Genomic DNA, 13,760 nt, shown 5'->3' with positions numbered 1-13,760 from the left:
TAAAACTGTGTTAAGACGATATCTTGTGCCTGCGTGCATAACCACCATGCCTACTGGGATCTCCCATCTGAACTGGATATCCCGTTTCCTTAATTCTTCTGCCAAAAAAGCAAATTCTTTCCTTTTCCTTAAAATTCTTGGAGGAATCTCTTTCAGAATTAAAACTTCTTTCTCTGCAACTGTAAATTTTTTGTTGTAGAAGGCTTGAATAACCTCATTTCTAATTGCTCTCTTCGTGAAATAAACCACCACATCTCTAGGTAGCTTTCTTTGTCTTGCAATCCAAGAATTAACATGAAATATTTTATCTATATTCACCATAATATCTTCTGCAGAAAGCTCCAAAACCTGCTCAAAAGCCTGTGCCAATATTTCTTTCAAATTCTCCTTAGGATCTTCTTTCAAACCTCTGATTCTCACAGCAAACTCCATTTCTTGATACTGTAGCAAAACCACATCATCATCAATCTTTTCCATCACAGTTTCAGCATCCATCATTTTAGCATCTAATCTCATGTTATTTTGGCTAAGCTCTTCCACTCTCTCATCCAGACGCTCAATACAAACAGCAAGCCCTTGAAATGCAGCCAAAATGTCTGCTCTTATTTCTGTATTCTTCTCCTCAATAGGTTCAGCTATTTGTTGAGATTGTTTTTTCAAAGCCTCTTGCAAAGCATCCTGCAAATCTTTTATTGTTAAAGCTGGTGCGGGTGCGGGTGCCACAGGAGGAGGCATCAGAGCCTGTAATGAAGACTGCTGGACTGGCGAAGCACCAGCACTTCTAGGAACTTTAGTTGGTTTGGAAGCCATTTTAACACCACTTAATTCTATTGCGCACTTTCACTTTCCGCACTGTTTGCAACTTTTTCCACAAAGTATTCTGAGTTAAAGTTCAAATACTTGCTTTACAGCATTCTCCTGCACAGCTCTGCCTGCACACAAGTAATCCACAATTAACTATCAATAGCAGGGATGGTTGCAGCGTCCTGCTCTGCTCCAAAGCCTTGGAGCAGAGGCGTCCCGGAGTCCGGAGCAAACTCAGGCTTTGGGGGGGCTCACACCCTTCAACCACCAGAGTTTAACTCTGGTGATCTAGGGGAGCTCTACCCCTGCCTAAGCGCTCACCCTCTCCTCTTCTCCCGAGGAGCGGGTTTCTGAGCCGCCAAACAGCTGATCGTCACTGTTTTTGGCGGCTCTATGGAAAACAGCGGGGCTGACGGCCGAAGCTGCTGCCATCAACAGAGCCTTGCCACCCAGAAGTCCTGTAATGATTCTTATGGTACTAGTAAACATAATACATGTTTGTGACTCCTTGTAGTAGGAAGCAATTGTTCTTTTGTAGACGTTGTGCATCTATCAAATGAATTGTCTATTTGAAATGGTGTCTTCAGAATATAATATCAAATGTTAATAAAATTAATAGACTTAAATTTTAAATGATTCATCCTGTTTAAGATGATTTCAATCAACATTAAGTAGATTGATATAATGCTTTGCATTTTAATGCATGCTTAGAGTACAAATTTTTTTCTTTGTGCAGTGATAAAATATTTCTAGACAAAGTAGATTTGTGATTGTAACATCTTTTGACAAGCACATTGGACTGTACAAAGAGCATCCAACTTGAGCTTGCGGCATATGTTGCTATTGTTTGCTAGCACAGCTTCAAAACAAATTTGCTAAGGGTCAGGTTCATGCTTTTAGATTGTAGAAGTAAACAGTTGTATTTTGAAAAGTTGTAATATATAATGTAAATCAATTTGCAAAGAGTGTGCTACGGTCCATATTGCATGACTTTTACACTGTTAGCTTAATCCTGGTTATGTGATGGAAATGATGCCAGATTTGAACATAGACAATAAATGTAAATTCAAAAGAGTTTCAGCACAGCATAAATGGCTTTGTAGATTGGAATTGGTATTCAAAATCAACCAAACAGCTCTGTTTTCAGATACAAACAGGAAAATACAACACACTGAGATTTAAGCAGTAATCAAATTCATATGAGTGAAAGTGTTTCTTGAGATAGATATGTCCAGCAGGTTTAAAACTTTAAATATCAAAAGCAGGATTCCAAATTGACTCTGTAAATACAGAATAGCTAGTGAAGTGATTGCCATATATTTTATCATCAGTTTCAGAAATCAGATTCTGCATCAATTTCTAACTTTTCCCCCTTATGCAAATAGAACATAGAATAATAGAATTGGAAGGGACCTTAGAGGTCTGCTAGTCCAAAACCCTGCTCGAGCAGGAGACCATATATCATTCCAGACAAATGGTTGTCCAGTCTCTTTTTGAAAGCCTTCAGTGATAGAGCACTCACAACTTCTGAAGTTATTCCATTGGTTAATTTCTTCTTAGTTCTAGATTGCTTCTCTCCTTGTTAGTTTCCAACCATTGTTTCTTGTCTTGCCTTTTGGTGCTTTGGAAAATAGTTTGACACCCCCCTCCCACATACACATCTTTGTAGGAGCCCCTCTGTAGGGATATGGATCCTGTGTACTGGTATTTCTGAAATTTAGATCCTCACCACATCTGATTGCAGCTTCTAGAGATATTCTTAACTTTATTTCATGATTGTGTGGTGGTAAGCATATAATTAGATCATCCATATACACAGAAGTACAAAAGGTACTCTAATATATAGTCTTCTTATATTGAAAGGGCTTGTAAAGTAAAGGTTATTGGTATGTGTGAGACTTGTTTAAAAGCTAAGCATCAATAGTAATTATTATGTGTCAATAAAACTTTAGACTGCTTATAGAAAAAATACTGAAGATATGAAAGACAGAAATGGTGGTTGGAAATGAAAAATATAGGCATGTCAACATTAGCAGAGATAAATGTCTATAGAGATTCTTAATCATCCACGTCATGCTTGTGCCAAAGATGCTTTTCAAAAAGTAACTGGACTTTTTTAGTCTTTTCTTGATGTTTTGCTTCTTATCTTAGAAGCTTCTTTAGTTTTGATTGAACGGTGGGGAATGGAAGGATTTATAAATTCTTTGCAGTCATCTGGTCATTAGCACTTTGAAGGTTGGTAGTTAATTTTCTCAGTATCTGGAAATATTGAATTTATTAGACCTGAACAGCCTAATTCTACAAAAAAAAATTCTTGCAACTTCTTATATTCTTATACAGTACCTTAATAATTCTTAAATCCTTGTTTAGGATTGAATTACTAAGTTTCCAGCATCTGAGACTGAATCTAACTGTTGATTACACACATATAATAATAACCAAATTAGGTGGTACAAGAAGATTGCACAGTCTGACTACAAACATAGATATGACAAAATAGCAGTAATGGTTCATTGATACAATTGTCAATAAGAAAGACAAAAAAAAAGTCTGGATAGTGGACCTAGCAATACTTGGAGACAGCAGAATAGAAGTGAATGTATTGAACATAATCACCGGATAAAAAAACATACAAATAGAAGTAGAATGTGCCAGAATGATAGCAAAGATAGTATTGACAGTAATAGATGTTTTGGATGCAATCCCAAAACACTAGAGCATCACTTGAATACAATTAGCATTGACAAAGTCACATTCAGTCAATTGCAAAGAGCAGCTTTACCTGGAACAGTCTACATCCTTTGACAATACCTTTAACATTATCAAACAACATCTACTGTACATATACCAAGTCACTGTGAAGGACTTGATAGGTGGACCAAAATAGCAAATCTAGTCTAAACAACTGACTGACTGTGGGACCAACTATACTAGAGGTACTCCTTGGCATACAACCAGGGCTTTTTTCTCATAGAATGCTCAGAACGGCGTTCTGGAACCTTTTTTTTTTTTGCAAAAAACAAAAACAAAACAAAAACAACCCAGCTCCCTTATTGGTTTTCCTAAGCCTATTGCAGGGCTAGCAATCTTGGCTCTTTTTTATGACTTGTGGACTTCAACTCCCAGAAATCCTGAGCCAGCCATGCTGAGGGGAAAGGGACAGATTTCCAAGCTGAGCCATGCTGGCTCAGGAATTCTGGGAGTTGAAGTCCTTGAGTCATAAAAGAGCCTGCACTAGAGGAGGACATTAAAATTATTTACAGGATTACTTCTTTAGGAACTAAACTTTTAGAATCTAAAACAGCTAATTCAGAAAAGCCAACAGGAAAAAAGCTCAGATTTTTCATCTGCTTCTGTCTTTTGGAAGGTAAAATTAGGTAACAAAATAATCTATTTCTTATGTTAACATCTCTGCAATGAAATCAAAGGTAACAGGAAAGAAATGAGAAACATTTTTCTCAATGTAATATGTCTAATTTAGCTCATTCTAGAAAAAAAATAGTATCTTTTGTACACTCTTGAAAACTATTTTGAATCTAAACAATTCTTAAGAATGAAATATTCTTAATTTGGACTTTACTTTTACTGTTTGGACTGTTGTGTGTTTTGAAAAATAGATTATTTAGAATCTAGTTATGTTGCACTTCAGTCTTTAAATAATTAACCTAGTATATACATAACAATATATGATGTTTTCCCTGGTGAGCTTAACATCAATAACAACATTTATTAAAAAGGCTAAAATAATTTCTGGGGGTATTATCTGTATAGTAAAATTTTGGACAAGCAGTGATCATGTTACATATGTGCATAAGTGTGGTCAGTAGCATATGCCTTTTTAAAAATATCAAACATGCAAAGAAACAAAAAGAAGTCCAAAATATCTGTATTACATCCAGAAATGCCAACTTTGCAACCAATATTTCTCATCCATAGCTATGGCACCCTAAGGATACCTGCATACATGCAAATGTTTCTCTGGGATCAGTAACGCAACAGGGATTGCTTTTTCCTTCCAGTAACATATACCTAAAACCAGTGTATTGCATTTGGCAATTGTACTAAAAAAATCTCATTCATTTCATTGGAAATCAAGTGAAAAATTGATTTAAATTATTTTATTAAAACAAATTAATGGCAATTCTTTTATAAAAAGTTGCCTCAAACAAAATGAGTTTGACATGCCTGCTCTAGATAGTTGAATGCTCCAAAATAAATTCTAGACCAGTCCTGTACATGCAGCCTACCAAGCACCCTTGGACAGAGCACAGATGTTTTTTTAAAAGTAATAAAATCACCACCACTGCCCTGAAAGTCATGTTGCCTAATGCCTCCATGGCTTACCATGACCACAAGCTCCAACACTGTAGATGCTCCTCTAGTCACCAAATCATTGATTAGCCCACCAGCATTCCTTTGCAGACCACAAAGATTTTTAATTTATCAGTGTGGGCCTTTCCTTTGTACAAGATAATAATAATAATAATAATAATAATAATAATAATAATAATAATAATAATAATAATAATAATAATAATAATAATAATAATAATTAGTTGGAAGGGACCTTGGAGGTCATCTAGTCCAACCCCTCCTCTGGCAGGAAACCCTATACCATTTCAGACAAATGGCTGGCCAGTCTCTTCTTAAAAACTTCCAGTGTTGGAGCATTCACCACTTCTGGAGGCAGGTTGTTCCACTGGTTAGTTGTTCTAACTGTCAAGAAATTTTTCCTTAGTTCTAGGTTGCTTCTCTCCTTGACTAGTTTCCATCCGTTGCTTCTTGTCCTGCTTTCAGGTGCTTTGGAGAATAGCTTGACTCCCTCTTCTTTGCGGCAGCCCCTGAGATATTGGAACACTGCTATCATGTCACCCCCCACCCTTCTCTTCATTAAACTACACATACCCAATTCCAGCAACCGTTCCCTATATGTTTTAGTCTCCAGTCCCCCAATCATCTTTGTTGCTCTTCTCTGTACTCTTTCTAGAGTCTCGACATCTTTTTTACATCGTGGTGACCAAAACTGGATGCAGTATTCCAAGTATGGCCTTACCAAGGCCTTGTAAAGTGGTATTAATACTTCATATGATCTTGATTCTATCCCTCTGTTAATGCAGCCTAGCACTGTGTTGGCTTTTTTGGTAGTTGCAGCACACTGCTGGCTCATATTTAAGTGACTGTCCACTAGGACTCCGAGATCTCTCTCATAGTTACTACTATTGAGCAAGGTATCACCTATACCATACCTGTGCATTTGATTTTTCCTGCCTAAATGTAGAACCTTACTTTTTTCACAATTAAATTTCATTTTGTTAGATAGTGCCCAGTGTTCGAGTCTGTCCAGATTCTCCTGTATCTTAAGCCTATCTTCTGGAGTATTGGCTATTCCTGCCAGCTTGGTGTTGTCTGCAAATTTGATGAGTTCCCCATCTATCCCCTCATCCAAATTGTTGATGAAGATGTTGAAGAGCTGCACAGACCTCTTCTAGATTTTCCTCTTGCCTTTCCGAGTTAACTCCTTGGTCTGTCATTGAGCAAGAATTGACTTTGTAGGGAAGCATATTATCATTTGTATTTGATGTATATTTAACATATGTTCTACCTTTATTTACCAATTATATAATATTTGTAAGCAATCCACATGGCGAGGTTTGGGGAAACTTACAATAGAAAAAATATATTTTTAAAATCATAAGATTCAAACATCGCCTGGCCTGCACCGCCTCCATTGCCTGCATTGTGCAGCCCCGCCATATAGAGTGGGCTCTGCTGTTCCCACAGCACCAGCTGCGCTGGCTCCAGTCCCAGGGAGGGGAGCCCGCCACCAACACCCTTTGCACCTGTGACTGCAGCAGCACCGCCCCCCCACCCCCCCTTTTCCTGCGCCCGCCAAGATGAGAGTTCCGGCACCTTTTTTTAAGAAAAAAAGCACTGCATATAACCATTTGTTTAGTGAACTTTTAAAGTTACAACAGCACTGAAAAAAATATCTTATGACTGTTGAAGCATCCCCATGGTCATGTGATAAAAATTCAGTTGCTTGGCAACTGGATCATATTTATGACAGTTGCAGTGTCCCAGAGTAATATGAACACCTTTTGCAACCTTCTGACAAGCACAGTCAATGGGGAAGCCTGATTCACTTAATAACCATTTTACTAACTTAACAAATGTAGTGATTCACTTAACATTAAAGATTGTAAAATGGGACAAAACTCACTGAACAACTGTCTTGCTTAGCAACAGAATTTTTGGGCTCAATTTTGGCCATAAGTTGATGACTTCAATAATAATTTAACTTTGAGAAATTTTGTTCTTCCTTGTCCCTTAAAGCAGTGATCTCCAGAACCTTTGCAAAGGGGATGGTTCTGCGTGAGCTGTGGGTGAGCTCGTGCAACTCCATTTGCACAAGGATGGATGGATGGAAGGCTGAGTCAACCTTGAGCCTCTCAGAATCAAACTCCTGGAGTGAGCAGTGAGTTAGCCTGCAGTACTGCATTCTAACAACTGCGCCATCATATATGCTTTAATTGAAAAAATATTGTTGATGCATTCTTTCAACAGTACAACTGTATGTATAAAAATATTATCTTGACCTATTTTTATTTTTCACTGTCAAGACGTTTTTGATGATGAGCAACATGTTCAAAATATTTTACAAAGCATTCATGTCACTGATTCATTGTACCATCAATGAACTAATAAAGCATAATTTTGTGTAGTGTCAGATAAAAATGTTAACCCTTACCTATGTTTTTTAAATAAACCTCCTGAAATGAGTAAGAACCTTTTTATTTATAGTATATTTCATGTATTTTAGTGAACTATAATTTCAAGATATCTTTCTAATTCTGGAAGTTTAACATATGGATGGGGATGTCATGATAATTAAGTTATCTAAAAGGTGACCACTTTTAAATTCAGTTTGTTCTTTGTAACCAAAAACCCATTACAGCAACAATACAGCTGTTGCTTATCAATTCTTTTGCATCCTTTAGGTCAAGTATAGTCAAATTTGGTGTAACACCAAATTTTACATAAGTGGATCTGCCAATGTGTCATTTATTTAAAGTAGTGGTCTCTTGTGATGGTAAGAAGTGTGTACATGGATCTAATTAAAAGTTTATTTTTTTAAGAGCTGTGATTTCTGTAGTATATAGCCATGGGACATAACTGCTTCTTTTCTGGGACTTTGTTTCTGGAAGATTGCCTGTAATCTGGAAGAAGGCTAGAAAGTCAAGTATGTGTTTGGAAGCAAGAACAAAAGGGAAGGTGTTTGCTGTCATTGGCTGTGGGTTAGTTGTGAAGTTTGACATGCCCAGAAGCTAATGAATGCCATGTGGGGCAGCCATACACAGCATGCTTAAGTTTTCATCATCTGGTGAGCCTCTAGCATGATTCCCAGGCACAAGAGCCGCAACATGTCTACTTTGGTTTGGAGTTGATTGATTTTTAGAAGAGAATTTGCTTGTGGGATCTTCTCTTGCTGTAGAAGGGCATAAATGATTGAAATGATTCCTTTAAGGAAAGGAGTGGTGGTGAAAGTGTGTGATTTGCTTATAAACCTAAATACTTAAGTAAAAAATTGTCAAAACAGAGCTCAGCTTGTAATCTTTGACAATTTACTGGAAAAGACTGCATATTGTTTTGCCAATCCTTTAAATTACTTTTCTATAATGTATGGAGAAAGTAGGTGGCATACTGAAGTAAAACGTGTTTACTTCTTATATGTATTTGTGGCATATGTTAATTTAATAACAATAGCACTTAGACTTATTTTGTTTATTTTGTAATGGTAGGTTGAATAGTATTACTACAATGCTACAATGATACACAGGAAATATTTAATTACAAATAGACAGAGGACTCGAGACATTATCAGATTTCTATTAGGAAATGGGAAAACCAGTTATAATTGATGAACAAATGTTACACAATTATATTAAATAAATTTTGTTGATATCCTAACGTACTATACAATTCTGGCAATACTGTTGAAAGTGTTAATCATCTTAGCTTTTAACTGCTAGCAATATCTTAAAATTTAAGATATTTAAAAAGCATGTAGAACGTGTGTGTGTCTTTGTGTGTGTGTGTTATCTTAACTGTTTAAATTTGTCAGTAGACTGTTGTATAGTTTTGACAGTATGACACATAACATTCTTTATGCAAGGTTGGAAATTTAAGTCTAAAATGACCTAGATATAATTTTATTGGTTATTAATTCTGATAGGTATTAATCTCATAAAGATGTGCAGACATTTTCTTTCATGACCTATTCTGATTTGTAGCCTTTTCTTTTCACAGCAGTATTAAATACCAAATCTTCTCTGATATGGAAGTTCATTAGAGATATGTCTTTGATGGCAGCCCTTTCAGGGCTTCAGTTTAAAATACCTTGATGTAAAGCTTAAGAAACCATTGTATTGTAAGCCCTCCTTGATGTGCCTTATTTAGATCTGCATAGTAAATCAGGAAAAGTAAATAACAAGGAAGCAGATGGAAGCATGAAGATAAGACCAGTGAACAATTGTATTTGTATTTTGTTATGATGTTGACAGGAGCTAAAAATCATTAATCTAGTTCAACTGATCTGCATTTCAAAGAAATCTCATTTAGCAGCAACTTGAAGCTTTGGAGGATAAAGTTCTTTTATTGTATTATTCCCTAATTTATCTGGTCAAGATTTAGCCTTGCTTACTGAAATAGGAACCATGTTACAAGTAGTTTTAAATAGTACCAAAGCAATAATCTCTAGACTAAGAAATAAAGATAATTATACATCTAACACTGAATGGGACCATTTAGGTAATACTATTCTCTGTACTGAATTGCAAAATAAATGCAATTAAGGTGTTTTTTCCCTAAAGATTTTTCTCTAATGTATTTTGCAAGAGAAAAAGAAAAATAATGACATTGAAATAAATGTTTAAACTTGTCAAATGTAATAAAATAAATCTTACTGAATTATTATTTGCATTATGCTTCTTATGATTACACATTACCTATTGTAAGGACCCACTTCAACTAACCACCCAAGAAAGCATTGTGTCGAAACCCATTCCTATTTTATTTCATTTCATTTCTATTTCATTCCAACTTTTCCTGCGTTTTGCCATATTTCCAAGTGGGAGGGAGGATGCCTGCAGGGCTATTACTTTCACTTCCTCCATTCGCTACAATGTAATCCTTTGTTTTGTTTATTGACTCTGTATCCTGTTTCCTGTGTTATCTCTCTGAACTCTATCTTTTAAACTGTCAGTTAAGAACAAAGGAGGAAATAAGGAAGGTAACATCAGTGCCTGGTTTATGTCTACGTTTCAGAGAAAGATGTGAAGAAGCTGCCGACCCTCGCTGCATGAGATGGAGACGGGCCGATGTTACCTCCCCAGTTTCCACAATGGACTGAACACTTGGGGATTGGCTATCCCACATCGGGCGGTCAATCTATGGGGTGGGGTCCTGGTTGGGGACACTAATTTACTGCATTGCACGGGAAATCTCAGATCCTGTCTATTATGCCTGCTATCACCTACTCTTAATAAAAGTTCCTGCTTGGAAAAAATTGTTTCCAAGAATTCTGCTTTCTTAAGATGTGGGCTTGAAGTGGGTCCTGGCACATTGTCTCAAAGGGGTATCTTTATTAGGGCTCAGTGACAGTAGGTAAGTCAAGGTGCAATCTGGGGAAAATCCCACACAAATGGTATAGTTAAGCAAGCAATATTCCTCCTCCCACCAAAGTCATAATGTCCATTTGAAATTCAGCCAATCCACAGGTGGTATGATGTGTGGGTAACTGGCACATTTGGCACGCATTTCAAGGTCTCCAACTTTTGTTTCTATGTAACCGTCTCCCTGATAAGGGAGACACATTCCTTTTTCAAGGATGGAGGCAGGAGAGGGAAAGTACAAAGCAAAAGTTTCCCAAGCTCTCTCTCCCCCCAGCAGAAGCCCCTGACTAGAACCCAAAAGTAGGATATATATGCAAAGGAAAACACAGAATTTTTCGGGACCTGACATATGCCCTGCCCCCAGAAAACAAAAAGGGAAAGGGGAACAACAACAACATAGAAAGTCAATGAGGTTTGTCAGGATATTTAAAATGAAAGTCTTTTAAAAGTGTAGAGGCCCTAACATGTCTCTTCTACACCAACTCGTTCTGGGCAGAAGGGAGATTCTTCCAAGCCACTATGTACTATGTCACCACATGGTGAGTTTGAAAGTCTAAAATGTCTTTGATTTCAAAATGTTGTTCTCCCTCAACCATGATAGGTGGAAGCATGGTAGTGTAGGAGGCCTGATATTGGAGGTGACTTCTGGTTTGAGCAAACTGCAGTGAAAAACAGGGTGAAAAACTGCAGTGAAAAACAGGAATGACCTCCCATCGCCCTGTGCGCTCACACAGAGAGGGTCTCCTCAGGGTGCCGTTGGCCAGACAATGTTGGCTGGCGACCCCCAGGGGGAGGGCCTTCTCTGTTGGGACGCCTGCCCTTTGGAATCAGCTCCCCCGAGAACTTCGGATGGCCCCAGATCTCCGGTCCTTTCGTCGCAACCTAAAGACATACTTTTTCCAACTGGCTGACCTGGACTGAAGACGGGGGTTTTAATTTTGTTTTTAATTTTTATTGGTTTTTAGTGGGGCTTTGTCAATTTAATCTCTTTTAAATATTTGTATTTATTGTTCTATTGTTGTTTTATTGTTGTTAGCCACCCTGAGTCCTTCGGGAGATAGGGTGGCATATAAGTCCCATAATTAAATTAAATTAAATTTTCCATAGATTCTTTGGCAAATCTAATTCAACTGTCACAGGGTTGATAAGGCGCTTAACAGGAAAAGGTCCTATAACTTTAGGCCCCAATTTCTTAGAAGGTTGTAGAGACTGTAAATATTTTGTAGAGAGAAATATGAGGTCCCCAACTTTGTACGGTTTCTATTCTACCCTCCATTTGTCAGCTTGGACTTTATAGGCCTCCCTGGCTTCATCCAGGGCCTTCCTGACCACTGGCCAGGTGTTTTGCAATTAATTGATCCACTCCTGCAAGGAGCGGATCTCAGGTTCTTTGGTGGGGAGTTCAGGCATGGCCACAAAGGTCTGACCATTTGCTACTTGAAATGGAGTGAAACCAGTACTAGAGTGTACAGCATTATTATAGGCAACCTCAGCAAACAGTAGCAGGTTGGCCCAATTGTCTTGTTGGTAATTAATAAAACATCTCAGGTACTGTTCTAGAACTGAGATGGTGTGAAGATGATAGCCCCTGACTAGAACCCATTAAATCCAGAAAAGCCTTCCAGAACTTAGAAGTGAATTGAACCCCTTGAACTGAAATTATACATTGTGGTACTCCATGAAACCGATATATGTTCTGCACAAATACTTTAGCTAAGGTTTTTACAGTTGGATTCTTAGGGCATGGGATGAAGTGAATTCAACCCAAATTACAGTGTTTCCAGCACTTTCAGGCAGTTCTACAATGAAATCCATAGAAATCTCTCTCCAGGGTGCTGACAGACTTCTACTGGCTGCAGCATACCTGGGGATTTCTCTTGTCAGTTCTTGGCAGCTGCACAAGTGGGGCAGCTGGCCACATAGTTTTATATGTCCTGTTTCAATGCAGGTCACCAAAATTGTCTCTTAATAAGATGCAAGATTTTTTACAAAACCAAAATATCCAGCAGTTTTCGAATCGTGTCCTATTTGCATCACTTTTAGTCTCAAGGCTGCTGGGACATAAAGTTTCTCTCCAATCCATGCTAATTCATTCTTTAACATAAACAGGTTATTATGGTTAGGAAACCATTCATCTGTTTCTAAAGCGACTTTAAATTCCTGTAATAAAGTACTTCTAACAGGTTCCACTGGTTTTGATTGGGCCCTAGTGGTTACTGGGTCTGCCAGTTGATGAGGATGCAGAAATGGTTTGGCCACTTCTGCTTTCTTACTGTTATATTGTGGTAACCTGGATAAGGCATCAGCCAGAAAATTCTTCTTCCCAGGTAGGTAATGAATTGTAAAGTTGAAACAATGGAAATGCTGGGACCACCTTACTTTTTTGGGGGAGAATTTTCTGGGTGTTTTCATGGCTTCAAGGTTCTTATGATCAGTCCATACTTGAAATGGTATTTTATTTCCTTCAAGGAAATGCCTCCAAGTGAGCAAAGCCCACTGTATGGCATAGGCTTCTTTCTCCCAGGCTGCCCACCTCAGTCTCTGACAATTTTCTCGAGGTGTAAGCATAAGGTTGCAATTGTCCATCTTTATTTCTTTGGAGAAAAACTTCCCCCACAGCCATATCGCTGCCTTCAGCCTGAATTATAAAGGGTTGTTCTGGATCTAGGTGTTTCAAAATCGGCTCCATAGAAAAAAGTCTCTTAAGTTTCTCAAAAGCTGCTTGACATTCTCCTGTCCATTTTAACAGTTGACTATGCTTTGGCTTATCTTCCCTTCTGGTCTTTAACAGGTTTGTGTTTGGGAGGGCAGTCTGTGCAAAAGATGGATGAACTGTCTGTAGAAATTTGCAAATCCTAGGAAACCTGGGAGTTGTTTCCTGGTTTTGGGGGGTGCCCAGTCTAAGACTGCCCTCACTTTCTCTGGGTTGATGTCTGTCCCTTCATTTGATATGTAATAACCCAGGTAATCAATGCAAACTTTGTGGAATTCACATTTTGACAGTTTGGCATACAGTTTGGCATAGCCTAGTTTTTTCAGTACTGCTCTGACTAGCTTAATGTGCTCTTCTTTTGTTTCAGTGTAAATGAGGATATCATCCAGGTAAACTAGGACCCCCTTATACAAGTGATCACATAGGACTTCATTTATCAGTTGCATGAATACTGCAGGGGACCCCTGTAACCGAAAGGGGAGAAGTTTTAATTGGAAGCAACCCAATGGGCAATTGAAAGCAGTTTTCCACTCATCTCCTTTCTTTATTCTTATTCTATAATAAGCCTCTTT

This window comes from Vipera berus (assembly GCF_964194415.1).
Source record: "Vipera berus genome assembly, chromosome: 6".
NCBI lineage: Eukaryota > Metazoa > Chordata > Lepidosauria > Squamata > Viperidae > Vipera > Vipera berus.
Note: the sequence above shows the minus strand (reverse complement) of the source record.